The sequence below is a fragment of the Pan troglodytes genome, chromosome 22, assembly GCF_028858775.2.
Source record: "Pan troglodytes isolate AG18354 chromosome 22, NHGRI_mPanTro3-v2.0_pri, whole genome shotgun sequence".
Taxonomy (NCBI): Eukaryota; Metazoa; Chordata; class Mammalia; order Primates; family Hominidae; genus Pan; species Pan troglodytes.
Window position 1 is genome coordinate 2,654,179 of NC_072420.2, and position 27,787 is coordinate 2,681,965.

The 27,787-nt window shown below is 38.7% G+C and overlaps 1 long non-coding RNA gene across 6 annotated transcripts in view; it reads left to right on the forward strand.

The window, feature by feature from the left end:
* The window catches only part of LOC100614484 (uncharacterized), a 44,542-nt gene extending 16,949 nt beyond the window's left edge, over positions 1–27,593 (forward strand). For 2 of the 6 annotated variants that reach the window (XR_010154476.1, XR_010154475.1), the window contains one exon: positions 406–27,593. This is a non-coding gene — a long non-coding RNA (uncharacterized LOC100614484). The remainder of the gene's footprint in view (positions 1–405) is intronic. The other 4 variants (XR_010154478.1, XR_010154479.1, XR_010154477.1 and 1 more) reach the window with 4 other exon arrangements.
* The last annotated feature ends 194 nt before the right edge of the window (positions 27,594–27,787 follow it).

The following is a 27,787-nucleotide window of genomic DNA, read 5'->3' on the forward strand; positions in this document are numbered from 1 at the left end:
CGATCATGGATCACTGCAAGCTCCGCCTCCCGAGTTCATGCCATTCTCCTGCCTCATATTCCCCAGCAGCTGGGAATACAGGAGCCCGCCACCATGCCCGGCTATTTTTTTTTTTTTTTAAGTAGATACGGGGTTTCACCGTGTTAGCCAGGATGGTCTCAATCTCCTGACCTCGTTGATCCACCCACCTCGGCCTCCCAAATTGCTAGGATTACAGGCGTGAGCCATCGCTCCTGGCTGGTCCTGTAGCTATTTTGTTCCTGTTTTTCTCTCTTGTTCTCTTTCTTAGTGTATTATTGGTTTTTGCAGTGACATGTTTTAATTCTTTTCTCACTACTCTGAGTGTGTGTGTGTCTTTGTTTGTGTGTACTAAAGGTATTTCCTTTTTTTTTTTTTTTTTGACAGGGTCTTTCTCTGTCGTCCAGGCTGGAGGGCAGTGGCACAATCTCTGCTTATTGCAAGCTCTGCCTCTCAGGCTCAACTCAAACAATCCTCCCACCACAGCCTTCTGAGTACCTGGGACCACAGATGTGCACCACTACTCCTGGCTAATATTTGTTATTTTTCATAGAGACAGGGTTTTGCCATGTTGCCCAGACTAGTCTCAAAATCCTAAATACTATAGGTATTTTCTTTGTTGTTACTATAAATATTACCAAAAATAACTACTATAGCTAGCATGTAAAACTCTGCCTCTTTATGGCTCCGTATGTGTTTTATTGATGTTGCGAATTACATCATTTTGTATTGTGAATCTATTGGCAAAGTTATATAGTCATTTTTAAGTCTTTGTTATCTCAAATACATAACAGAATTAAAAGTATTCTGTGCATCTTCATTATAATAACAAAGAATATTGTAATTGTGCACATAATTATCTATTAGAAAACGTTATATTTTACATAATTCTGTGTTGCTCTCATCATTATTTTATTTTTCAATGTGAATGACAAGCATTTTTTAAGACAGGCCTAGTGTGTATAAATTTATACAGTTTCTGTTGATCTTGAATATTCTTTATTTTTATTTTTTAATTCATTTGAAATGATAGTTTCGGCAGACTTAGTGTTCTTGGTTGGTACTTAACATTTTTTCAGCACTTTGAATATGTCATCCTACAACCTCTTGCCTGTATGCTTTTTGCTGAGACACCTGCAGGTCATCCTATAGGGGTAACATTGTACATGCTAAGCCACTTTTTTCTTGCTGACTTCAAGATTCTCGGTGTTTTAACTTTTGAATCTCTGATTATAATGTGTCTTGTCATGGGTCTCCCTGTGTTGCTACTAGTTAGAGTTGGTAAAGTTTCATTAAATTTTAGGCCATTTTCTCCCTCAAATTTTGAGAGTTCTCAGACACTGTTTGTTTCTTGAAATAACTTTGCTGCTCTCTTTTCTCTCTTTTAATTTTAGAATTCCCATTATAAGTATATTGGCTATCTTAATGGTATCCCATAAGTCCCTTAGGCTCTCTTAATTTTTTAAATTATTTTTAGCCTCCTCACCCTATAATTTCAAATGACTTCTTATCAATCTTGTTGGATTTTTTTCCTGCTAGATCAAACCTGTTGTTGGACTTTCTAGTGACTCTCTAAATTCAGGTATTTTACTTTTCAGCTCCACACTTTATGTTTCTATTTTGTACTTTTAATCACTTCGTTGATTGTCTCATTATCTTCATGCGTTGTTTTCTTTTTCTGTTTAGTTTTCTATGTTCTTCTTTAGCTGACTGAGCATCCTTAAGCTAGGTGTTTTAGCTAGGCACAATGACATGTGTGTCTAATTCCAGCTACTTTGAAAGCTAAGGCAAGAGGATTTCTGTATTAATAAATTCTCATGCAGCTAATAAAGACATAACCAAGACTAGATAATTCATAATGAAAAAGGTTAATGACCTCACAGTTTCACATGGCTGGGGAGGTCTCACAATTATTGGAGCAAGCAAGAGACTTTGTTCAGGGAAATCTCCACTTATAAAACCATCAGATCACATGAGACTTATTTGCTATCATGAGAACATCACAGGAAAATCCCACCCCCATGATTCAATTACCTCCCACAGGGTCCCTCCCAGGACATGTGGAGATTATTACAATTCAAGGTGAGATTTGGTTGGGGACACAGAGCCAAACAATATCAATTACTTAAGGCCAGGAGTTTGAGACCAACCTGGGCAATATTGTGAGAAGCTATATGTAAAAAATATTTTTACAGATTAGTCATGCATGGTGGAATGTTCCTGTAGTCTCAGGAAGTTGGAGGCTGATGTAAGATTATTCCTTGAGCTCCCAGGAATTTGAGGCTGCATTGAGCTATAACCATGGTACTGTATTCCTGTCTGGGTGAGAGAGTAAGACCTCTTTTTAGAATTTCAAATTTGTTTTAGATTTAGGAGGTACCTACACAGGTTTTTTACATGGGTATTTTGTATAATGCTGAGGTTTGAAGTATAAGTAATTCCATCACTTATGCAGCGAGCATAATACTAAATAGACAGTTTTTCAGTTCTTGTTCCCTCCCTCTCTCCACCCTCTAAGAGTTGTCTATTATTTTTATTTTTATGTCCGTGTGTACCCAGTGTTAATTTCCATTTATAAGTGAGAACATGCAGTATTTTCGTTTTGCATTTCTGCATTAATTTGCTTTGTAGAATGACCTTTAGTTGCATTAATGTTGCTGCAAATGACAAGTTTTTTTTTTTTTTTTGCTAAGTAGTATTTCTGTACAAGTGACACTTTTTAAATTCAATTTACCATTAATAGGCTGGACACGGTGGCTGATGCCTGTAATCCTAGCACTGTGGGAGGCCAAGGTGAGTGGATCATGAGGTCAGGAGATCGAGACCATCCTGGACAGCATAATGAAACCCGGTCTCTACTGAAAATACAAAAGTTAGCCGGGCGTGGTGGCATGTGCCTATAGTCCCAGCTACTCCGGTGGCTGAGGCAGAATAATTCCTTGAACCTGGGAGGTGGAGGTTGTAGTGAGCTGAGATCATGCCACTGCACTCCAGCCTGGGAAACAGAGTGAGACTTCATCTAAAAAAAAAAAAAAAAAAAATTACCATTAATAGGCACCTAGGTTGATTTATGACTTTCCTATTATAAATAATGCAGCGATGAACCAACAAGTGCATGTGCTATATTGGTAGAATAATTTATTGTCTTTCTGGTATATACACAGTGGAGAAATTGCTGGGTTGAATCATAGTTCAATTCTCAGTTATTTGGAAAATCTCCAAGCTGCTCTCCACAGTGGCTGAACTAATTTATATTCCTATTAACACTGTATCAGTGGTTTTTTTCCCTCTAAAATCTCATCAACAACTACTATCATTTTACTTTTTAACAAAAGCCATTCTAACTGTTGTATGATGGTGTCTTATTGTGGTTTTTATTTACATTTCCTTGATGGTTAGTGATGATAATATTTTTTCACGTTATTTGGCTACTTGTATGTATTCTTTTGAACAGTGTCTGTTATTGTCCACTTTTTCATGGGGTAATTTTTTGCTTGTGAATTCTTTAAGTTTCTTATAGATTCTGAGTATTAGATTTTGTCAGGTTCATTGGTTGTGAAAATTTTTCCCATTCTGCTAGCTTTGGGGTTAGTTTGTTTTTATTTTTCTAGTTTCTCTAAGTGTGATGTTAAATTGTTAGTTTGAGATCTTTCCAACTTCTTGATGCAGGTATTTAGCACTCTCAACTTTCCTCTTAACAGTGCTTTCCCTACAACCCAGACATTTTGGTAAATTGTGTCTCTTAATTTATTTCAAAATTTTTTTAAAGTTTCTGCCTTAATTTTGTTATTTACCCAAAATTCACTCAGGAGCAAGTTGTTTAATTTCAATGTCATTCTGTGATTTTGTGAGATTTTCTTGGTATTGATTTTTATCTTTGTTCCATTGTGGCCTGACAGTATGGTTGGCATAATTTTCATTTTTAAAAAATGTATGGATAATTGCTTTATGGCTAGGAAGTGGTCAATCCTAGAGTATATTCTGTGAGTGATGAGAAGAATTTATGTTCCTTAGATGATGTGTGGCTTAGCTATAAGTGTCTATTAGTTTCAATTGATCAAGCCTGAAATCAAACTCCAGAATTTCTTTGTTAAGTTTCTGCCTAGATAATCTGACAAACACTGTTAGTGGGGAGTTGCATTCTCCTACTATTATTGTGTGGCTACTTGAGTCTTATTGTAGGTCTAGCAGTACTTGTATAACTCTATGTTCCCCAAAGTTGGGTGCATCTACATTTAGGATAGTTAAGTCTTCTTGTTGAATTGAACCCTTTATCATTATGCAATGCCTTTCTTTGTTTTATTTTACTATTAATGATTTAAAGTCCTTTTTTCTTAAAAGAGAAACAATTCCAGGTATGGTGGCTCATCCCAGCACTTTCAGACTGAGGCAGTAGGATTGCCTGAGACCAGGAGTTTGAGACCAACTGAGGCAACATAACAACATTCTGTTTGTACAAATTTTTTTAAAGAAACTACACAGGTGTGGTAGTGTGCAGAACTGTGGTCATATTTACTCAGGAGACATAGGCGGCATGACTGCTTGACTTCAGAAATTTGTGGTTACAGTGAGCTGTGATTGCACCACTTCACTCTGTCCCAGGATATAGAGTAAGATCCTGTGTATAAAATGAAAAAATAAAGAAAAATAAAATTATTTTAAGTTAAAAATAAATTCATAGATCTCCACTTCTTTTGGTTCTCTTGAATATATATTTTTCTCATTAGATTAGGCTATATTTCCTGGTTGCTTTTACATACTGTGGTTTTGTTAAGGTTTTGGTCAATTAAGAAACCACTACCTATTTTATCCTTTATGAAATAGCTTTGTACATGGGAAAATTGACAACATTCTGCCACACTAGTCATTCTGGGAGCTTCTCCAATCTGTTGTCAAAATGTGTCTTCGTTGGACTAGTGTATGTATTTTCGTGTTAATAAGGTTTACCTCTGTTTCCTTTTAGGAGCCTTTAGCCTCTTCCCTTTGTCACTGTTACAGGCACTACCATCTCTGTTGTTGTAAGAAATATTTATCTTTATTCTCAGTTGACCCAAGCTGTCATTTAAACTCTATCTCTATTCTGGTCAACATTAAATGTTAAAGGAAGCAATATCCAGTCTTTGGAGAACCCCGGTATGACTCAATAAGTCAGAAGTTTGCATACACATTTCACCCTTTTTTCTTTCCCGAGGGAGAATCATAGAATGGACAGATTTTTATCTAACTGCACTGTTCTGTAGTGCACAAATGTAACCAAATTTTCTTTCTTCTAAATGTGGTTATGGTTGGCTTTTTTCTGATGTGGGGTGCTACAAACTCAACTGGCTTTGCTCGCCCAATTGTAGTTAAGTTCATACATCCATTGAGAGAAACAGGATCTCAGGTTCTGCTTCAACTGTCATTGTGTTCTCAGCTGGCCTCATTTTGTACATTCGATTTATAAAATATATTTTCCTTAATCTCATAACCGAATTTTTTAAAAAATTAATATTTTTCAGCTCTTTTAGCATTATATCCAACCAAGACCCAGAGAAAACAGTACATAGAAGCTTCTTTTCAAAAAGTACTATTGGGAAGATCTGGGAGCCCTGGCCTTGAAAATTTACACGTAAGGAAAGTGGGAAATTGAAGGATAAGTGTAAAGGGCACAAAGGATGTTATGATGAATATACCAGATATACAGCAATTACCTACAGCAAAAATGTCACTGCTAGAAGAGCTCAAAACCATAAAGTATTTTGGAAAAAGCATAATTAATGTTGATTCTTTTTTCTGAACTATATATTTGTATAATTACATATCAATAACGATTTTTGAAACATATCATGTTTTTGAAACAAAATTTAGAAAATGTAAATAGTGGCCTAGACCGGGAATATTTCTCCTAATGCTATCCCTCCCATAGTCCCCCACTTCCTGACAGGCTCCAGTGTGTGGTGTTCCCCTTCCTGTGTCCATGTGTTCTCTTTGTTTAACTCCCAACTATGAGAGAGAACATGTGATGTTTGCTTTTCTACTCTTGTGTTAGTTTGCTGAGAATGGTGGTTTCCAGCTTCATCCATGTCCCTGCAAAGGACATGAACTCATCCTTTTTATGACTGCATCATATTCCATGATGTGTACATGCCACATTTTCTTTATTCAGTCTATCACTGGTGGGCATTTGGTGTAGTTCAAAGTTTTTGCTCTTGTGAACAGTGCCATAATAAACATATGTGTGCATGTGTCCTTATAGTAGAATAATTTATAATCCTTTGGGTATATACCCAGTAATGGGATCGCAGGGTCAAATGGTATTTCTCATTGTAGATCCTTGAGGAATTGCCATACTGTCTTCCACAATGGTGGAACTAATTTACACTCTCACCAACAGTGTAAAAGTGTTCCTATTTCTCCACATCCTCTCCAGCATCTGTTGTTTCCTGATTTTTTTAATGATCACCATTCTAACTGGTGTGAGATGGTTTCTCATTGTGTTTTTGATTTGCACTTTTCTAATGACCAGTGATGATGAGCTTTTTTTCATGTTTGTTGGCTGCATAAATGTCTTCTTTTGAGAAGTGTCTCTTCACGTCCTTTGCCCATTTTTGATGTGGCTGTTTGGTTTTCTCTTGTAAATTTGCTTATGTTTTTTGCAGATTCTGCATGGTAGCCCATTGTCAGATGGATAGATTGCAGAAATGTTCTCCCATTCTGTAGGTTGCCTGTTCACTCTGATGATAGTTTCTTTTGTTGTGAAGAAGCTCTTTAGTTTTATTATATCTCATTTGTCAATTTTGGCTTTTGTTGCCATTGTTTTTGGTGTTTTAGTCATGAAGTCTTTGCCCACGCCTATGTCCTGAATGGTACTGCCTTGGTTTTCTTCGGGGTTTTTATGGTTTTAAGTCTTACATTTAAGTCTTTAATCCATCTTCAGTTAATTTTTGTATAACTAGTAAGGGAGATGTCCAGTTTCATTTTTTTTTCATATGGCTATCTAGTTTTCCCAACACCATTTATTGAATAAGGAATCCTTTCCCGATTACTTGGTTTCCTCAAGTTCTTCAAAGATCAGGTGGTTGTAGATGTTTGATGTTATTTCTGGGGCCTCTGTTCTGTTCCATTTGTCAATATATCTTTTTTGGTACCAGTACCATTCTGTCTTGGTTAATGTGGCCTTTTAGTATAGTTTGAAGACAGCTAGCGTGATGCCTTCACTTTTGTTCTTTTTGCTTAGGATTGTCTTGTCTATGCATGATCTTTTTTGATTCCATATGACATTTAAAGTAGTTTTTTTAATCATTCTGTAAAGAAAGTCAACGGGAGCTTGATGGGGATAGCACTGAATTTATAAATTACTTTGGGCAGTATGGCCGTTTTCACAATATTGATTCTTCCTATCCATGAGCACTTATTGTTTTCCATTTGTTTGTGTCCTCTTTTATTTCCTTGGGCAGTGGTTTGTAGGTCTACTTGAAGAGGTCCTTCCCATCCCTTTTAAGTTGGATTCCTAGGTATTCTCTTTGTAGCAATTGTGAATAAGAGTTCATGCATGATTTGGCTCTCTGTTTGTCTATTATTGTGTATAGGAATTCTTGTGATTTTTGAACATTGATTTTGTATCCTGAGACTTTTTTGAAGTTGCATATCAGTTTAAGGAGATTTTGGGCTGAGACGATGGGGTTTTCTAAATATAAAATCACGTCAGCTGCAAACAGAGACAACTTGAGTTCCTCTTCCTATTTGATTACGCTTTGTTTCTTTCTCTTGACTGATTGCCCTGGCCAGGACTTTCAATACTATATTGAATAGGAGTGGTGAGAGAGGGTATTCTTGTCTTGTGCAGATTTTCAAAAGGAATGCTTCAAGTTTTTGCCCATTCAGTATGATATTGGCTGTGCATTAGTCACAAATAGCTCTTATTATGTTGAGATAAGTTCCATCAATACATAATTCATTGAGAGCTTTTACCATGAAGAGGTGTTGAATTTTATTGAAGGCTTTTTTTGCATCTTGAGATAATCATGTGGTTTTTGTCATTTGTTCTGTTTATGTGATGGATTACATTTATTGATTTGCATATGTTGAACCAGCTTTGCATCCCAGGGATTAAGCTGACTAGATCGTGGTGGATAAGATTTTTGATGTGCTGCTGGATTCGGTTTGCCAGTATTTTATTGAGGATTTTCGCATTGGTGTTCATCAGGGATACGGGTCAGAAATTTTCCTTTTTTGTTATGTCTTTGCCAAGTTTTGGTTTCAGGATGATGCTGGCCGCATAAAATGAGTTAGGAAGGAGTATCTCTTTTTCTATTGTTTGAAATAGTTTCAGAAGGAATGGTCCCAGCTCCTCTTTGTACGTTTGGTAGAATTCAGCTGTGAATCCTTCTGGTCCTGGACCTCTTTTGGTTGGTAGGCTATTAATTACAGCCTCAATTTTAGAACTTGTTATTGGCCTATTCAGGGATTCGACTTCTTACTGGTTTGGACTTGGGAGTGTGTATGTGTCCAGGAATTTATCCATTTCGTCTAGATTTCCTAGTTAATTTGCAAAGAGGTATTTATAATGTTCTCTAATGGTATCTTTTATTTCTATGGGATCAATGGTTATATCCCCTTTATCATTTCCTATTGCATGCATTTGATTCTTCTCTTCTTCCTTATTAGTCTGGCTAGCAGTTTATTTATTTCTTGATCTTTTCAAAAAACCAGCTCCTGGATTCATTGATTTTTTTGACGGGCTTTTGTGTCTCTATCTCCTTCAGTCCTGCTCTGATCTTAATTAATTCTTGTCTTCTGCTAGCTTTCGAATTTGTTTGCTCTTGCTTCCCTAGTTTTTTTAATTGTAATGTTATGGTGTCGATTTTAGACCCTTTCTGCTTTCTCTTGTGGGCATTTAGTGCTATAAATTTCCCTTTGCACACTACTTTAGCTGTGTCGTATTTTACTTTTTAAGCCCTCAATCTTTCTTTTTCATCATGATAGTCTTGACTGTTTTATGTTTATGTAAACTGTAAAATTGACTACACAGTTTTTACAAATATTTTACCAAAATATTTTATTGAGAATGTACAAACCAGTCAGTGAATTAGGGGAGAAGTTGCACTGTAGTAATAAATAGCCACAAAACAAAACCCCGAAGGACATCCAAACCAGAATAAAACAAAACATTTTAACAAAAACAAAAAGAACACACTGGCAACAAATACGTGCAGTTTATATCACAAAGATGCTCACATCTCCACTCTAAAGAGAGCTTTTAGAAGTTGATTTAAAATATGAGAAAAGGCATTATCCCACACTTCACAGAAAAAATAAATTTAAGCAGCTGTTAACACATGAACATAATATCAAGCTCAGATATAATCAAAATTAAATATTTGACAACAGATTCTACAGTTTGAGAGAAATAGAAAAGTGTTTTTTGTTTTCTCCAGGCCCACAAGTCTAGTTTCTTGGACTTCCTCACTATAATGGGGGTTGTCATCAGATCCCCAAAATATGGGAAACACAGAGCAGGTGGTGGCTGAAGGTGGGATATCCTGTGAAACCATATTTAAGTTCAGAGCCCTTGCTCCATTGTATTGTAATCAGCTGGCTCAGGAAAGAAGACCTGGCTCTCCTGAGCTCTACACCTACTGCACTGGATATGTTAGGCAGCCTAAGAACCCCTGGGGCCCAAACCCATCCCATCCTAATATATCATCCAGTATCGAGGACTCTGACACCAAATTCTCCCAGAGCATATGCTTATGCAGTTTTACATTTAATTTCTCATTACATTACAATTGGGAAAGTGAGGCCCCAAAAGAGGCAGGGACTGATCCAGATCTCAGGAGGTGGGCAGGCTCCAGAGCATTAGGGAGGGCTCCAGCTTCCTAGGCCTTGGCTCCATCCCACCTATCAGGTTTGCTTTGGAAGTTAGAGCCTGTAGCTTCACATTCAGGGGCACAGAGAATGAGCAGATCCAGGGTTCTGTTCACATGGGGACCTCTCCATGTGAGTTTCAAGATAACAGGACTGGGGTTTTGCATCCAGCTCTGAGGGCACCTGGAAGTAAAATGAGCTATGCTCCACCTCAGCCTAATGTAGACAATGCCTACAGGAAAGCCTGTTTTCTTCCTCATAAATAGGAGTGCTTGAAGTGCGTGACCTCGATGATTTCACATACTCATAAGTGTCTGCCAGCCTGGGTTCTTGCTCTGAGACTGTGCAAAAATGCATCCACTCTCTTCCGGTCCTTCAAATCAGAGGGAGGCATGGCAGCTTCAGAGGCATCTTGGGTAGATGAAGATGAGACGGAGCTAAATATGCCAGAGCATTGGACTCTGAGGCTGAAGTCCACGGAAAATCCCAGCTCCTGTTGGGCTCTTAAGGTCCTCATTTGAAAGTGGTAGAAAATAATTTCACTGGATAAGGGGAGGATACCTCATGAATAAATAGCACAACCTAAAAGGCAGAGGCAAACAGAAGGCAAAGGGGGATTCCCAGGTCACTCATTGTACTTGGGGCCTTCAGATTCTGCTACTTTATCCCCTAGGACCTTGAAGAACCAGTGTCTTGAGGACAGAAAAATCAAGGTACCTGATTTGTTCCATAGTGCTCCTGCATGGGGCTGTAGGGTTAGTGATGGCCTGGAGGTGGTTACAGCCACCTCTGTTTCTGGTGCCCACTGAGCTTTGCTGGAGCAGCTGGAACAAGTAAGAGTCACACACCTCATGTTATCAATGATCTCCACATTATCAGGTGGTCAAAAGAGGAAGGGATATTAGAGATCCCCCATATAATCACTTAGCCAGTCTTTTTTCCCTTGTGCTCACCCTTTGCCAGCTAACCAGGTGGGTGCAACGTGGTACAGAAAATTATTACATGATGCCTGCACCCCCCAACTCAGGACCAAACAGTCTGAGGACAGCTGGACAAAAGCACTAAAGCAAGTATATGTGAAAGAAAAGAGCAAGGACTATAATATAAAGTAGAATGTTGAGAAGAAAAGCTGGAAAATTATTGCATGGGAGGACCTAAGGCCTCACTGAGTTGACTTTTAATCCATGATAAGGATGACAACAGGGAGGTGTCTCTGCACAAGTATGTGTCAGGAAGAAGCCACCCTTAGTGAATAGGTTCATAGGTGTGAGTTTGGCAGAGGTTAGAAAGGGACTAGTTTGGCTGCAGACAGCCTGAGGAAGAGATAAGCAGAGGGCTGGAGAATCCTAGGGCCTGGGAGATGAGGTTAGATATCTGCTCCTTTCTGACAACTTTGCCCTATAACTCAGCACTTTTCAACAACATATAATATCTCATAATGTGTGGACCAGAATTTGGACACAGTTCAGCTGGCTACCTCTGCCTTCAGGTCTTTTATGAGATTGGGGCTGTGGTCTTAACTGAAGCAGGACTGGGAAAGCATCAGCCTTTAAGCTGACTCATGTGAAAATTGGTAGGGTTTAGTGTGGCTGGAGAGCCTGACTTTCCTTCTTTCTACTGGTCTGAGCACCCCCTCAGCTCTCTGTTATGTGAGTCACTACATGGAGCATCTCATAGCATTGAAGCTTGCTTCCTGTGTTTGAGGAATACAATATAGGGACAGAATTAGACAAAAAGGTTTACACAAAAAGACACAGAGAGAGAAAAATCGAGGGCACAAACAGGAAAAACCCAGTAGGAGAAAAATGAGAGCTTTAGAATATCTTGACAGGGTGCGGTGGCTCACAACTGTAATCCCAGCACTTTGGGATGCTGAGACAGGTGGATCGTCTGAGGTCACGGGATTGAAACCAGCCTGGACAACGTGGTGAAACCACGGTCTCTTCTAAAAATACAAAATGAGCCAGGTGTGGTGGCACATGCCTGTAATCCCAGCTACTTGGGAGACTGATGCAGGAGAATCATTTGAACCTGGGAGGTGAAGGTTCCAGTAAGCCGAGATCACACCACTGCACTCCTGCCTGGGATACAAGAGCGAAACTGTGTCTCAAAAAAAAAAAAAAAGGAAAAAAAATCTTGAGAGTTAAAATAATTTTTCTCCTATATTTGTGTTAAAATTGTAACCCCCGGTGTAATGCTGTAAGGATGTAAGATGTAATTAACTCCCGTGGGTGGGACCCTCATTATAGAGATTACCGGCTTTATACAAGAAACCACAGAGGCCTCTCATCCTCCTACTGCAAAATGAGGATAAAACTTGAGGTGTGCAGTCTGAAATTCAGAAGCTAGTCATCACCAGAGCTCAACCATGCTGACAACCTGATCTCAAATTTCGAACCTCTAGAAGTATGAGAAATTAAGTACTGTTGTCTGTAAGCTGCCTATCTATGGTTCTTTGGCATAGCAGCCTGAAGTAATAGAAAAGTGATATCCTTCTCTGTATTTCATTGGACAGAAGCTGAATTTGTACCACTACACTGTTAAAAAAAAGACTTAAAATGGATTTTCATAATGAAAGATAGGAAACGGCTTGTTGAAACACTAAAATTTTATCGGCTTATAAGATTTTTGAACATTGGCTGAAATTGTTGGAACCAATATGGCTAAATGAAGTCCATGAAGAACCACTTTGCAGATGTTAGAGCCCAAATTTCCATTGTGTGTTTCATACTAACTCTCCCTGAATTTGCATGTCACCTGAGAGGAAGCAAGAAGAGATGACTGTGTATGTCTCATGACTTTCCATATTCCTACTTTCCTTCCAGCAATCCCTTATAGAACCCACCTCTTAGGCCTTTTCTAATCACTGTCTTGAAGCCAGTATAAGAAAACAAATTTCAGCTGGACTGCTATCTCCTTGTTGGCCAACCTACAACATGATATTTTCCTCAAAACCCAAGGGCCATACTACTGGCATCAGGCAGTAGGCCATTTTATTCAATAAAAAACGGAGTCACTCACCACCTAGTACTGGGAGGCTTTGTGAAGACTTCCCCTGTCACAGGTGTGATAAGGCACATGGATATGATTCTAAATATACAGAGAAAGCACTAGAAAGTTGAATGGCTGTATTATGTCATTGTCATACTGCAATGATGAAGTACCTGAGACTGGGTAATTGATAAAGAAAAGAAGTTTAATTGACTCACAGTTCCACATAATTGGGGGCGCACCTCAGAAACCTTCCAATTACAGTGGCTGACAAGTGAAGTGAGTGAGGGCATGGGATGTACCAGATGGTTATGAAACGATCAGATCTCATGAGAACTCACTATCGCAAGAACAGCATGAGGAGAACCCGTCCCCATAATCCAATCCTCTCCCCTCAGGTTTCTCCCTAAACACCTGGGGGTTATAATACACAGAGGGGTTTGGGTGGGACACACAGCTAAACTATATGAATGCCAGAGGACAATATCTACATTTAATTTCAACTCCATACTGGAGCAGAATGAAAATGAGGCCCAGTGGAGAAGTGACATTCCCAAGATCACCCTGCCAGACCCAGGACTGTTTGAGTTGTGGCCCATGCTACCTCCCAGCTTTTCTCCTAATGCTTCCATCTCTAAGTGTGTGCATTATCTACAGGTAACACCACATCATGATTTTTATGTTTTATCTTATATACACTTAATACGATCCCTAGGAAGTAGATGTTAGCATCATCCCCACTGTGCATGCTAGGAGGCTGGGGAAGCCTCGAATACACAGTGACTTTTATTGGGTCCCAGAGCTGGTAAGAAAAACAAGTTTATGTTCCAGCTGTCTCTTATATCCTGGAACCTAGGCTGCATTTAGTTCTTTCCAGGGAATTAAGGGGAAGTTGTGTTTGCATAATTGTGTACAAATGAAGAGTTGACATTGAAGAGGAGACTGAGCAGTTAGTAGCATAGTGGGACCTTTGGGTAGGTCTTACAGAAAGAAGGGGCCCAGTAGATGGAACCTTGAAGAGTTTAACACACTTTCTTGGTGACAAAATCCAACAGCAGTTAAGAAACCAGGAAGCCACATCGTTGAGACAGCTCTGTATCCACCTCTGTTAGTGAGAGATGCTCAAGAGAGTGAGATGTTCTTTCATTGTGCCCTGAAATTTCTGAGTTTCAGCCTTACAAAGGCTCAATGTAAAAGTCTTATCTGAAAACACGGATGTCAACTCAGCCCTCATCACTGATGTCCCTGGCTATTGGTCGAGTGCACCTACAAATAACACAGGGCAGCCCAGGACAGGCCCTTCCACGTGAGTCCTCTCTTGTCAACTCATCTGGGCAGTCCCACACCACTTCTTAGTACCATGAGTTGTATGGGGAGCAAGAGGGAGGGCACTCTTCTTGGACTGAAGCAGATTGTCAGGTGTTGGAACTCTTGTGTACCTGTCATGTTCATACCTAGGCCAAAGCTGTCAGAATAAAAAGAAGAGGGTTGAAGACCGAGTCTGTGTACTCAGATGTGAATTCCAAGACTTTAACTTGTCCTCTGGTTTCCTTCCTTGCTGGAGATTTATACAGATTCTCCTTATGTGCCTAATCTGAAGAGCAGAATTTCTTTTCTTTTCTTTTCTTTTCTTTTCTTTTCTTTTCTTTCTTTTCTTTTCTTTTCTTCTTTCTTTCTTTCTCTTTTTTTTTTGAGGAAGTCTCTCTCTGTCACCCAGGCTGGAGTGCAGAGAAAAGCAGAATTTGTAGTGGAGGTGTCACATATGGTGAAAACAAGGCAGACCACTGATTTTTCTTTGCGTGGTTTCTAGGCACGTTTTTCAGAGCTGCGTTCAGATTGATGAGGAGCTGTTTGATGTGGCCAACTCCACCCTCTTTTTGGAAAAAGAGCAGGTGCACTAAACCAGCAACCACAGCCAGCACCGGGCTGTGGTAAGAGCAGCCACATAGGGGTCTCTACAGACAGAAACCCGAGAAGACCGGGACAGACCCAGTACCCAGACTCATATAGGAAAACTCTCTGGGCTGTGTCCTATGGCCTTCCCATGAGTAACTGATAGTCTTGATCCAGTGGAATCTGGCCTACATTAGTGTCAGTTGCAAGTTGGTTATGTGGAAAGTCTCTGTTCACTCAACTTGTGTGAATAACAGTAAAGGCCTTTCTATTGTTTTCACTTTGCATTAGGCCATGAGTATTTGTGCCTGTGGCTGCAGTTTGTATTAGTTTCTTGCCCCAGGTATCTGCTGCAGCATGCAGCTTCAGTCCTACCAGACCCTCAAAACTTAAAAGCTAACACTATTACTAGGGAGGATTTCACAGGAAAATGGAGAAAGGGTTACACACAAAAAAGGTTAAACTTTTCTATGCATGTTTCTGCAATGTGTTATCTCAAGAACTCATCTCTGTAGTGCATCAGGGTAGGGGCTGGGCTCTCACCTTTTGATAATATTCCATAAGGGAGGTTCTTCCCCACAGTGTTTAGTCTTCCGACGCTGGTACAGCCTGACATGATGACATTCTACTTTCATGTCGGTCATGCTGCAGGGAATATTCTGTGAGTGTCTTAAGAGGCTGGACTCACTTGCTAGGGTGAACCTCATCTTTGGTGCTCACTTTTCTGTTATCTCATAATTAGCTTTATTCTAAGCAAATCTATGTCTATTTTATTTATCTGTTTACTTATTTTTATGTATGGAAAAACGCATTTTTAAATTTACTTATTTATTTAGAGACAGGGTGTCCCTTTGTCACCCAAGCTGGAGTACAGTGGTAGAGTGTTGTGATCATGGCTCATTGCAGCCTCAAACTCTTGGGTTCAAATGATTGTCTCACCTCAGCTTCCTGTGCTACCACGCCCTGCTAGTTGATTTTAATTTTTTATAAAGAAAGAGTCTCATTATGCTGCCCAGGCTGGTCTCAAACTCCTGGGCCCAAGCAGTTCTCTCATCTCAGCCTCCCAAAACACTGGGATTAAAAACATGAGCCACTGTACTGAGCTGTGCCTACTTCAAAAGACTGAAAATAAAAAATCGATAAATCTTTGCCAAATTAAAAATAAAGCAATAGTTTCCAGGTCTTAGATAAAGACAATTCTTTGTCATGAAGAATGACAAAAGGCTTATTTAGCTGTTAAAATGATTTGCTTATATTTCAAAGAAGCAGAGAAAAAAAGGTACATATACAAGTTTTCCAGGCCAGGCATGGTAGTTCCTGCCTGTAATCCGAACATTTGGGGAGGGCAAGGCAGGAGGTTCCCTTGAAGCCAAATATTTGAGTCCAGTGCAGGCAACATGGTGAAATTCTGTCACTACAAAAAAATAAAATAAAATAAAATAAATATGGCTGGGCATGATGGCCTACACCTGTAATCCCAGCACTTTGGGAGTTGGAGGCAGGTGGATAATGAGGTCAGGGGTTTGAAACCAGCCTGGCCAAAATGGTGAAACCCATTCTCTACTAAAAATAATAATAATAAAATATTAACCAGGCATGGTGGTGTGCGCCTGTAATCCCAGCTACTCAAAAGATTGAGGAAGGAGAATTGCTTAAACCTGGGAGGTGGAGGTTGCATTGAGACAAGATCATGCCACTACACTCCAGCCTGGTCCACAGAGCAAGACACCGTCTTGAAAAAAAAATAAAAACAAAAATAAATAAAGCTAGCCAGGCATGGTGGTTCATGCCTATATTCCTAGGTAATTAAGAGGTTGAGGCAGGAGGACTGCTGAAACCCAAGAGGTTAAGGTTACAGTGAGCTATGATTATGCCATTGCACTTCAGGGTAAGTAAAAGAGTAAGATTCTGTCTCAAAAAATTAATAATGAAATTTTTCTAAATTACATTGTTTAAGAAAAGGGAAAAAAATCTTTTTTTATTTTCAAATGGGAGAATAGAGCCTCTCATTTCTAATTTGTATTTCCTTCTGCAAAAACTTGGTCTAGGCCCATGGTCTTGAACTACTGGACATCTGGATTTTAGTAGGTGCTGGATTCAGGCAACTGAGGGGTGGCCTTGGGCACACTGTGTGCACATAAAAGAAAGAGTTTGAGGTGTACTAAAAGGTAAAAGAGGGGAAGGTGCTATTAAGAACCCACAATTGGGAGACAGTACAGGGTTGGTGGAAGGACTGGTTCATGCTATGGATACTGACCCAGGTGAAACTTTCCTCTGAGTTATTTCTATGTCCATGCAGGAAGACGAGATTATGATCAGGTGGCACAGAAACCTGGGATGGTGAAAAAAACAGGTTGCCACTGCAGATTCGGTGTCTAAGATAGAACATATGCCAGGGATCTTGTAGGCATGTGTGTGGGTTTTTGGTGGGAAAGTCTATGAGGAAAAGTAGCATGGGCAAAAATCTTGATGCCAGAGACCTGTGCTGGGAGGGGCTTGATCACATCAACACGCAGTGCGTATGTTCAGTGGGTGAAAGATATGTGGTGGCCTCAGGTTGGCAGGAGGGTAGAAGGCATCTGTTCTCAGAACTTCTTCCCTCAGAGTCCTCGGTCCTTCTCACCGTGGGAGGATGCGTGGAACCACAGGGCAGTGCATGGTGTAGCAGCCTGTGTGCAGAGCAGAGCCTACCTTCCCCAAGATACCTGGAGTCTCTCTCCAGCAGAGGCTCCACATTGTCTTTCTTCTTACAACAATTTTGATCCTAAATGTGTAAAGTTCCCTGAAAACCCACTGATTCTCCAACATCCATTTGTTGCCCAAAAATTTAATTCTGACACCACTTAGAGTTTGCACAGATCCCACAAATTCAGGGCTCAGTCCCACATCACCGCTCTCACTGCAGAGGAGAGTCACATATCCCAGAAGCCCATCTATACTTCTGAGCTACCTCCTATAAATCTGAGACTCCCATAAACCCCTTTTCAAGTTAAATAATTTGATAGAATTACTCAAAAAAAACTCAACAAATAAGCCTAATTATATTTACTACTTTATTATAAAAATATAACTCAGAAACTGCCAAATGGAAGAGATGTCTAGGACAAGGAACAGTTGTGGGTGAAGGTAATCCTTGAAATAGCTATATTTAAAGAAATTCCCCCATTCTTTGTGTTCTCAAAGAACAGCTTAGTGAAGAGAACGTGCTTCCCATTATGACTTTGTGGATGTTCTCCCCCTTTTTTTTAACCTATCACAAAGATGGACACAGATTGCAAATTCCCATTTTTAAAAATGAACAACCATTCTGTAATTTAGTCTTCAGTGGTCAAAACAGAGTACTTGTTAACAAAACTTTGCTTGTTCCTCTTCTTCCCTCAGCCCCTGAACTTTGACTCACCCACAGCCTCAGAGAACCTACAACCCATACTTATACACATCCCTCCTAAGAACAGGCTGACTTCAAGGTGAAACATTATCTTATCTGGGATCTGATTTTGCTACCCTCCATCCTGTGCTTCCCTTCCAACCTTCTTTGTAAACTTGTTTTCTCCTTCCTAGGAAATAAAGCCCTTTTCCGCCTAACCTTTGAGATCCCCAAAGATCTAATCATTTGTACTTTTTCTTTGTTGCAACACTTCTTAAGTAACTTCTTAGACAAAGCCTAGAAACAGTCTCAGGACAATAACAATTCTATTCAAGAAAGAATCTCCCAACATTTCTTCTATCTCAATCTCAACTGCATCTGCCTGTGAACTTCCAACTTACCAAAGCTCTGTATCTTCTGACAGTGACAAAGGCTTCTTCCATGGTTGGTGTCAGCAGGCTTCGATACCTGCAGGACAGACACTCAGGAATAATCAACTGGGCCATCAGTGGCCCCCTTTTGCAGGGTCACCGTTAGCCTTAGCTTTTAGTCAATGGTCTAAGACTTCTACTTCCCAATTATTCATTCAGTTAGTTTTCAATTTAAAAAATACTTCATGTTTGAAGAATCCAGCAAAAATTATTCAAATCTAAGGTTTAAAAGAGAGGAAATTATGGCCAGGCATGGTGGCTAATGACTGTAATCCCTGCATTTTGGGAGGCCGAGGTGGGCAGATTACCTGAGGTCAGGAGTTCGAGACCAGCCTGATCAACATGAAGAAACACCCTCTCTACTAAAAATACAAACTTAACCGGGGGTGGTGGTGTATTCCTGTAATCCCAGCTACTTGGGAGGCTGAGGCAGGAGAATTGCTTGAACCTGGGAGGTGGAGGTTGCAGTGAGTCAATATCGTGCCATTGCACTCCAGACTGGGCAACAAGAGTGAAACTAAGTCTAAAAAATAAAATAAAAATAAAAAAAGAAAATTATAAGGGGCTTACATTTTATAACTCAACAAGAAAAGCCAAAGTATCTACCCCTTTCAGAAAATAAACATGTAATTTAATTATGTTCAAAACAAATCATTTAGTAAACAATTAATCATATGTGAACACTTCCAGGAGGTGCCAAGTCCCAGCTCCTAAAACTTAGCATTACCCTCAAACACCCAGATAGCAGCATATGGAACAGAGATATTCACTTTCACAAATTCTCTGTTTTGAAAAAAAGAACAACTGATGTAATAAATGTATGTAATTTGACAATTAATCTACCTCATGTGCTTGTAGATATGTATTCATTTCCTACCATAGTAGTGGAAGAGAGACTATCACTGTCTTTAACATTTCCAACAGTAAGCCATGAGATTCTGCTTGAAATCACCTCTCAAACAAATAAAAAACAGAACTGGGAAAGATACTATGCTCATTCTGTTAAAGAAATAGGCAAGTAACAATTTTTAACAAGTGAAATATATTACTACTTAATTTTATTCAAAATTCACCAACTTAATGTGCTTTATAAATATTTTCATACCTTTCAAGCTCTACTGATAAAAACATAATTTACATTTAATTAAAAAGTGAATTTAAACTAAGTACAAAAATATTTTCAAGGTGACAAACTTAGGAGGTGACAATGCCAATTGAAACACAGACATATCAGACCCAAGTGTCAAGTCAAGCCATTCTATAACTTGGGATATTTTCCCCACTCACATCTGGTTCAGTGAAGTGGGTGATGAGCGTCCTACCAGGAGCCGCTACGCTGTGCTCCACTGTGTCTGTGAGGTGCATTTTACTTTGCAGGTTTTTGCACTGCCTCACCGGGTTGGGTTTCTTTGTGCTTTGAAATATTTTCTCTCCCTTCACCATTCTGAGGACATTTTTTCCTCAATATCAGCATCCATTTGCCTGGCCTGCAATGTGTCTCTAAGGAATGGAAACTAATCTTTGGGGTAAGAAAATCTTAATGTCCTAAGGGGTTTGCTTTTAGTGCAAGGGTATACCTGGAGATTCCTTCCAGGCACAGCTCATCCAACCACTCCACAGAGAGGCTGCATTCCCATACCTTGGGCTGTTCCCTGAGAGGAGGTGACACAAGGGATGCTATTTACTAGACACCTCAAGAGTCATGGCCACTGTTGGCATCTTTGGGAATTCTCAAGCAGTTTTGAAACTCAAAACCAAGAAAATAACAGGATGGCTGAGGATGTATTGCCCTGTGAAGTTTCCAAAACGAAACCTCAACCCAAAGACATTCTGATGGGGTGTCTGTGCCAAGGGAAGATTAAAGAAAGGGGCACAAAGGTTTTCTGCGTTTTATTTTTTTTTTACAGTGGGGTGTCAGGGGATTATTCTCTGCTTTCATCTCCTGTAAAATGTTTACAAATGAAAATTTTTTAAATGACGTCCACTGCTTTTTGACAAAATGAAGAATTAAAATACTGTGTCTGAAATGTACAGTAAAGAACAGTTGATAATGTTGTGGATTATCGAAGGTTAGTTATTGTTGGTAAGTGTCAGGAAAGAACTGGAAATTTAAAATCCGATTGCAAGCCAGAGTTAGGCTGGGGCAACAGGGAGGTAGATTTGAGTCTCTGCCTGCCACACGTTTGGAAAATGCATCAGAAAACTAGTTCTCTTTTGGAGTGTTAAAATAACTAAAAAACAGGTGATTATGTTGAGGTGGCTCTAGTGTCCTGAGCTCTGAGTGGAGAGACAGGCCAAGGCCCCCCCAGTTCCAAAAAGCTGCCCATTCTTCTCCAGCTGTGCACCTGATTATATAGTTTCCACTCCGGCACCCATGATTGGATATAGTTCAAATCCCTACCCTGCCCCCTCAGGCCATGAGTGACATATGTGATTTGACACTGGGTTGAATAAAGCAAGAATTACAGGTTTTCCCTGGATCCTTTTCTGGCAGGGCTTCCTCCGCGAACTAGAAACTGGCCCTGCCTGTAAAATATTTGCATTTACATTTGTATGTAAGATTATTTGTATTAATGAATAATATATATGTGTTATTCATACATGGAAACAATATAATGAGAATTATTTTAAAATTTCAGATGCTTTACTTTCCTGGTACATCTAGGCTTTAGAGCAGGCAGCCTGAGATTTAAAAGGGAGGCAATTCTCTAAGAAATAATATGTGAGGCACATGCAAATTTTAAATATTCTAGTAGCTACATTTTAATAAATACACCGGGCGTGCTTGCCTGTGCCTGTAGGTCGAACTATTAGGGAGACTGAGGTGGGAGGATCACTTGAGACCAGGAGTTTGAGATCAGCCCTGGCAACATAGAGAAAGCCATTTCTACAAAAAAAAAATATATATATTGAAAAATTAGCCAGGCCTGGTGGAGCGTGACTTCAGTCCCAGCTACTCAGAAGGCTGAAGCTGGAGGATCACCTGAGCCTGGGAGGTCAAGGCTGCAATGAACCATGATCACACAACTGCACTCCAGCCTGGCTGACAGAACAAAACCCTGACTCAAAAAACTGATCTCTGGAAAGGCATTTTCTTTTTCTGCAATGTAGCCAAGCAGCTAAGTAAGTATTGAAGCCATCCTTTAATTTTTAACAGGGCAAGAAAGCTTTCTAAGACCCCGAACTCCAGATATGCGATGGGGCAAATCCTGAAGTGTACATGGCTATCTCTCACAGCTAAAGCATCCCTCACCCCTATCCAGCGCTTCTTACCCCTGGCGCAAGAGAATCACCTGCGGGGAGGAAAACTTTCAAAATCCCTTAAACTGAAGTTGTAACCGCTCAATTAAATCAGAATCCTTGGAGCTGGATCTGAAAAAAAATATGGTTGAAAGTTGTGCAGGTGATTACAATGTGTAGGCAAGCCACAAAACCATGGCTTTAACCAGGAGCTTTTGTTAGAAATGATTTCTCAAATGAATGTAAAAACGTTTGCTGCTGAATTGTGACCTTTCAATTTTACCTGCTTTTCTTGCAAAGTATATTTTGCAGACCCAGGCAGTGCTGCTCCCTCTGTTCCTGATTCACCCAGTACTGTGTGTGCTCAGTGCATCCTGTGCACGGATCATTGTGTGCCCTGGCCTGGGTGAGCATCATTCTTCGGGGAGAACCTTTCTGAAAACAAAGCTGCATTCCAAAAAGTTAAAACCATGCTACTTACAGTGTTGAAGTAAAAATTAAAAGACCCAGGGGGGCTCACCCAAAAGTTAAAACATAAATAAATAACTTGGAACATTAACATACACCTGATGATGTCCTGAGTGAACACGCCCCACTTTAAAACAAAACAAAACATTGCTATTATTCTAAAATATTAATTTAAGATTGTTATGCAAATATGTACTCTTTAAATTTTTATTGATGTATAACATGCATACAGCAATATAGGCACAAAACATTTAGGGAATGCTTGATGAATTATTACTAAATAAGTGCACTTGTGTATATAAGAATCAGATTTGTTCATGCCCTTGACACTTTCTCCTTCCCAAAGGTAACCAAGATCTTAAGATCTAAGTGCAGATAAACTTTGTCATTTTCTACAAGTGTTTTATTACAGATCATTAAAAAAGTATACACAATACAAAAAAAGTATAACAGACCAGTCACCCAGCTTTAACAGCTACTAGTCATTGTCATTTTTGTTTTATCTATACTTCCAGCCATGCCCCCACCCCCAATTTCATTATTGTTTTTAGGCTTTTTGGATAAAGCGTATATTCATTGCAAGGTACAATGCCAACTGTAAATAGTAGAGAGATGGGGTTTTGCCATGTTGGCCAGGCTGGTCTTGAACTCCTGACCTCAGGTGATCCACTCTCTTCAGCCTCACAAAGTGCTGGGATTACAGGCATGAGCCAATATACTCGGCCTGAGAATTCATATTTCTAACAAAGTACAAATCCATAGGGCACATGACAACTGCAATGTCTATCCACAGTAAATACGGTTTGATGAATAAATTGAAAGGCAATTGACTTAAGGTGGGAAAAAAAAACAATCAAAGCATGGGTACTATGTGCCATCTGTAGGAGCATTTTGTTAAGAATAACAAACAAACCAATTTTATTGTTTTAATAACCGAAATTGGCAAAATTTCTAGTTTTTCTTTCATAGGAATGCTCTTAGCAAGAAAAAATTTTCATATGGTGAGAGCAAAAATGACAACCATTTGCAAGTAAATGTCTTATGAAATTAAGTAGCAGATATCAAGCTCATGACCTTCAGATAGTTACCCCTAACTCAATCATTTACATAGCAAGTGCAGATAATTTTCATAGCTCCCTATTACAATTATATTTTACTCCCCTTACAAATTGTGACTGTTTTTAAATAAAGTTCACTAACTAAAATTTTGTATATGACATATGATAAATTCCCCTTCAAGTAACCTTATATTTACTTAATTGTGTTAGCCAGTGTCTCTCTACCACCCGATAATACTTTGGGATTCTCCCTCCATTTGCACAGGCATCATAGCTGGGAAACAGGGATTCAAAAGACCCAGGCTGTTCCCTACATATGTTTCCTCCTCCGACATCAGTTCATCAGTCAACCAAGTCAAGTGAGAGTGGAGGCCATGTATTCCCTCTTATTCTTGGGCACTCTCCTCCAAGGAGGAAAAGGCCAGGAGGTCCTGTTAGAGGATGCACTCTGAGAGCCCGGGCTCCCTAAGGTGTGAGAGTTCTAAACAGCAGGTGTAGACTTTCAGGAGTGAGGAATGAGGCAGGCATTCCAAACCTGAAGCTTCATCACCTTTTGTTTCATCTCAAGACAATTCTGAAGGGCTGTTTTGGAGCGTGTCTGGAAGGTGAACGTTGAAGAAGAGTGTGGGCTTTGATGTGACTCAGATGACATCTTTCATGGGGAGGCAGGAATTCAATGCCCAGAATCTGGGCTGGTGTCTTTGAGGTCAGTAGGTTGCGTCTTTGTATCCAAGTCCGTTGTTACTAGGTTGGAGGCTGGAGATTCTAAATGGCTTCCAGACCGCCTCTCTGATTCTCTTTGGGAGATGGGGTCTGAAAAAGACAATGTCAGTATTTTGGGGAAATTCTAGAAAGTCTGCTTGGAAACCTCGGATGACCTCTTGCCTAGTGCCTAAATGCTCAATGTGCAGCTCTAGCCACGTAGATGCTTGGTAGATATAGAGCTGGGTTTCCATTTATATCAGCAAAACCTATGTCAGAGTTGAAGAAGTAGTCAAGAAAAAGTGTCTGGGTTGCAGGCCGGGGAACATCTTAAAAGCAAACTTCTAGCCTGCTGACTCTTGGCAATGAGTGTTGGGTCCTGGCCAAAGTGCCTTGAAAGCAGCATGAGTCCAATCCATGGATCCAACTTCTAATGGAGAAATGTTAATATGTTTTCAGTTTGAATCAATCAGGGTGAAATTACCTTGCTATTGGTTTGCTTACTTTTTATTGTTTCATATAAAATCTATGACTAAATACATTAAATACTTATTGATATATGTATTTATTCTTCATCTGGCTCATAACATTTGCCTAATTTTAAAATTTCTTCTATTTTGTAGGTTTCAACTTATTTTATTGTAAGATATTGTTAAATCTAATACAGGCATTGTCACTTTTACAAATAATTTTATTTTATTTCATATATTTCCTATTCACTTTTTACATTTAAATTATAGACCATTTCATCATATAAAAAACTCTATTTCTATTTTAAAAATAAGTCTTTGGGTTTTTTGGTCTTGTAATTTCCATATTACATAGTAATGAGATAAACGTTAATGTTTTCAGGGTATTTTAAATTTTAAATAATTACTCATTGTATCCACGTGAAATTTGTTTTTACTGCATGCATGAGTTGGAGAACCGTTTTCACTTCTGACTCATCTTTACTGTGATCTCCTCAGAACTCATACCTCTTGTAGTTGGGAGATTGCAGTATATAATTCCAATAAATGGGGCAAATTCAATAATAACATAATACAAATGAGTTTGAAAGCAGTACATGTCTTCAAAGCATACACAACATGGGCCTACATATGTACAACAATAATAATTTATAAGTTACAGTTTGGATGGAAAGTAAAAGTACAGAAAATTTGTTAAAATAAATTAAAATGGAGATCACTTATCAATAATCTCTGAGCAGACAAAATTTGTCTCGAACTCCCGACGTCAGGTGATCCGCCCGCCTCCCAAAGTGCTGGGACCACAAGTGTGAGCCACCACCTAGATAAATTGGGCAGATTCCTAGGTATACAAGACTTGATTACAAAGAAATACAAAATCTGAATAGATACAAAACTACTAAGGAAATGGAATCAGTAACTAAAAACCTCTTCATGAAGAAAAGCCCTTGTCTTGTTGGCTTCACTAGTGATTTAGATCAAGCATATATAGAACAAAAATCCTTTCCAAAGTCTACCAAAAGCCTGAAGAGAGCAGTTCCAAACTTATTCCATGATGCCAGCATTAGCTCATACCAAAGCCAGACAAAGAGACTACAAAAACCCATAGACTAATATCCCTTATGAACACGGATGCAAAACTACTCAGCAACATCCTAGCTAACCACATTCAGCAGCATACTAGGGAGATTACACCACATGACCAAGGGGAATTTATTACTGGAATGTAAGGAAGATTTAGCGTATGGATGGTTTCAGTGCAATGGTGTTTACAACTAATTGATCACAACCAGCATAGATTTCTTTATCCTTTTTCCAGTCTCACTGGTTCACTTAGCTAGCCTTTCTTAACAAAAGTTTTAGCATATGAAAAATAATCAATGCATATGACACATTAACAAAATTTTTAGAATACATTATCTAATACAGAAAATGTATTTTACAAAATTCAAAATATTTTATAATAAAAACACAATAAATTACGAATAAAAGAAAACCATCTTTGTAAAATTCACGTATAAAAAACCCACAGCAAACTATATGTTCTAGAGGAAAAGACCAAAATTATTTCGTCTAAGCTCAGAAGACAGAATGTCTGCTCTTGCCAGCCACTTTTATTCAACACTGTATTAGAAGTTTCATTCAGAGAAATTAAAAAAGACAATGAAATAAACTGCATCAAAGTGTGTACAGAAAATATATTCTTTTATGTAGAAAATCTTAAAGATTCCACACAAAAAATATTAAAATTAATAAATTCAGCAGAGTAGTAGCATACAAAATCAACATAGAAAAATAAACCGTATTTTATGTACTAATACGAATAATCTGAGAAGAAAACTATGAAAACAACTCAATTTACAATAGCATCAAAAGAATAAAATACTTAGGAAGTAACCAAGAAGCAAAATGCCAATTATTTTGTGTAGATATTAAAAAATCAATTTTTAAGTTTATGAGGAATCTCAAGGGACCCTAAATTGCAAAAATAATTTTGAAAAAAAAATACCAAAGTTAGAGAAGTCGCACTTAATGATTTCAAAACTTACTACAAAATTCCAAAATAGCACGCTACAAATAGACTAATGGAGTAATAGAGAAAGCCAATATAAATAAACCCTCATATATATGGTCAAATGATTTTTATGGGAAATGAACTGCCTTTACAACAGTTAGTGCTGGGGAAATTGGGTACCTACAAGTAAAAGAGTGAAGCTGTTCCCTTAACTTATACCATAAGAAAAAATTAACTAACTGGACAAAAACCTAAATGTAAGAGCTAAAACTACAAAATTCTTAGTATAAAATGTAGGTAAAACGTCATAACGCTGGATTTGGCAGTGATTTTTTTTAACAGGACACAAAAAATGCAAGAAACAAAAGAAAAATAAAGAGGACTCTATCCAGAATATACAAAGTACAATTCAGCAATAATAAAACAAACTGCTTGTTTAAAATATGGGCAAAATACTTAAACAGACATTTCTTTAAAAATTATGTGAAATGGCTAATAAGTCCATGAAAAGGTGCTCAACAAAACTAATCATTAGTAAAATGCAAATATAACTCCAAATGACATATCACTTAATACACATCAGCATAGTTACTACCAAAAGAAACAAAACAAAACAGAAAATCACAAGTGTTGGTGAGGACGTGGAGCAATTAGAACCCTTGTACACTGTTGTTGGAAATGTAAAATGCTGCAGCTGCTATAAAATAACAGTATAATAACTAAAAAATGTACACCTAAAGTCACCATATGATCCCACAATTTCACATCTGGGTATGTAGCAAAAGATGTGAAAGCAAAGACACAAAATAATACATGTACACCTAGGCTCATAGCAGCATTACTCACATCACCCAAAAGGTTTTTGAATTACCCGTGTTGTTTGAATTATCATCAATGAATAAATAGATAAAATGTAATTTATACATACACTGGAACGTTATTCAGTTATGTAAAATAAGAAAATTCTGACACATGGTACGTTATGCAAGAACCTTAAGGACATTGTGCAAAGTGACATGAGCCAGTCATAAAAGGACAAATACTGTATCATTCCACTTATGAGATACTTAGAGTAGTTAAATTCTAGAAATCCAAGTAGAAGAGTGGTTCCTAGGATCTGGAGGGGGAGTAACAGGGAGCTGTTATTTAATGTAAATTAAAATTTGGTTTTGGAAGTTGAAAGAAGGTCCCTATGAATGGGAATAATAGTTGCAAAACAATGTGAGTGTAGTTAATTTTTCTGAGCTGCACACTTAAAATAGCTAAAATGGTTAATTTTATGTATACTT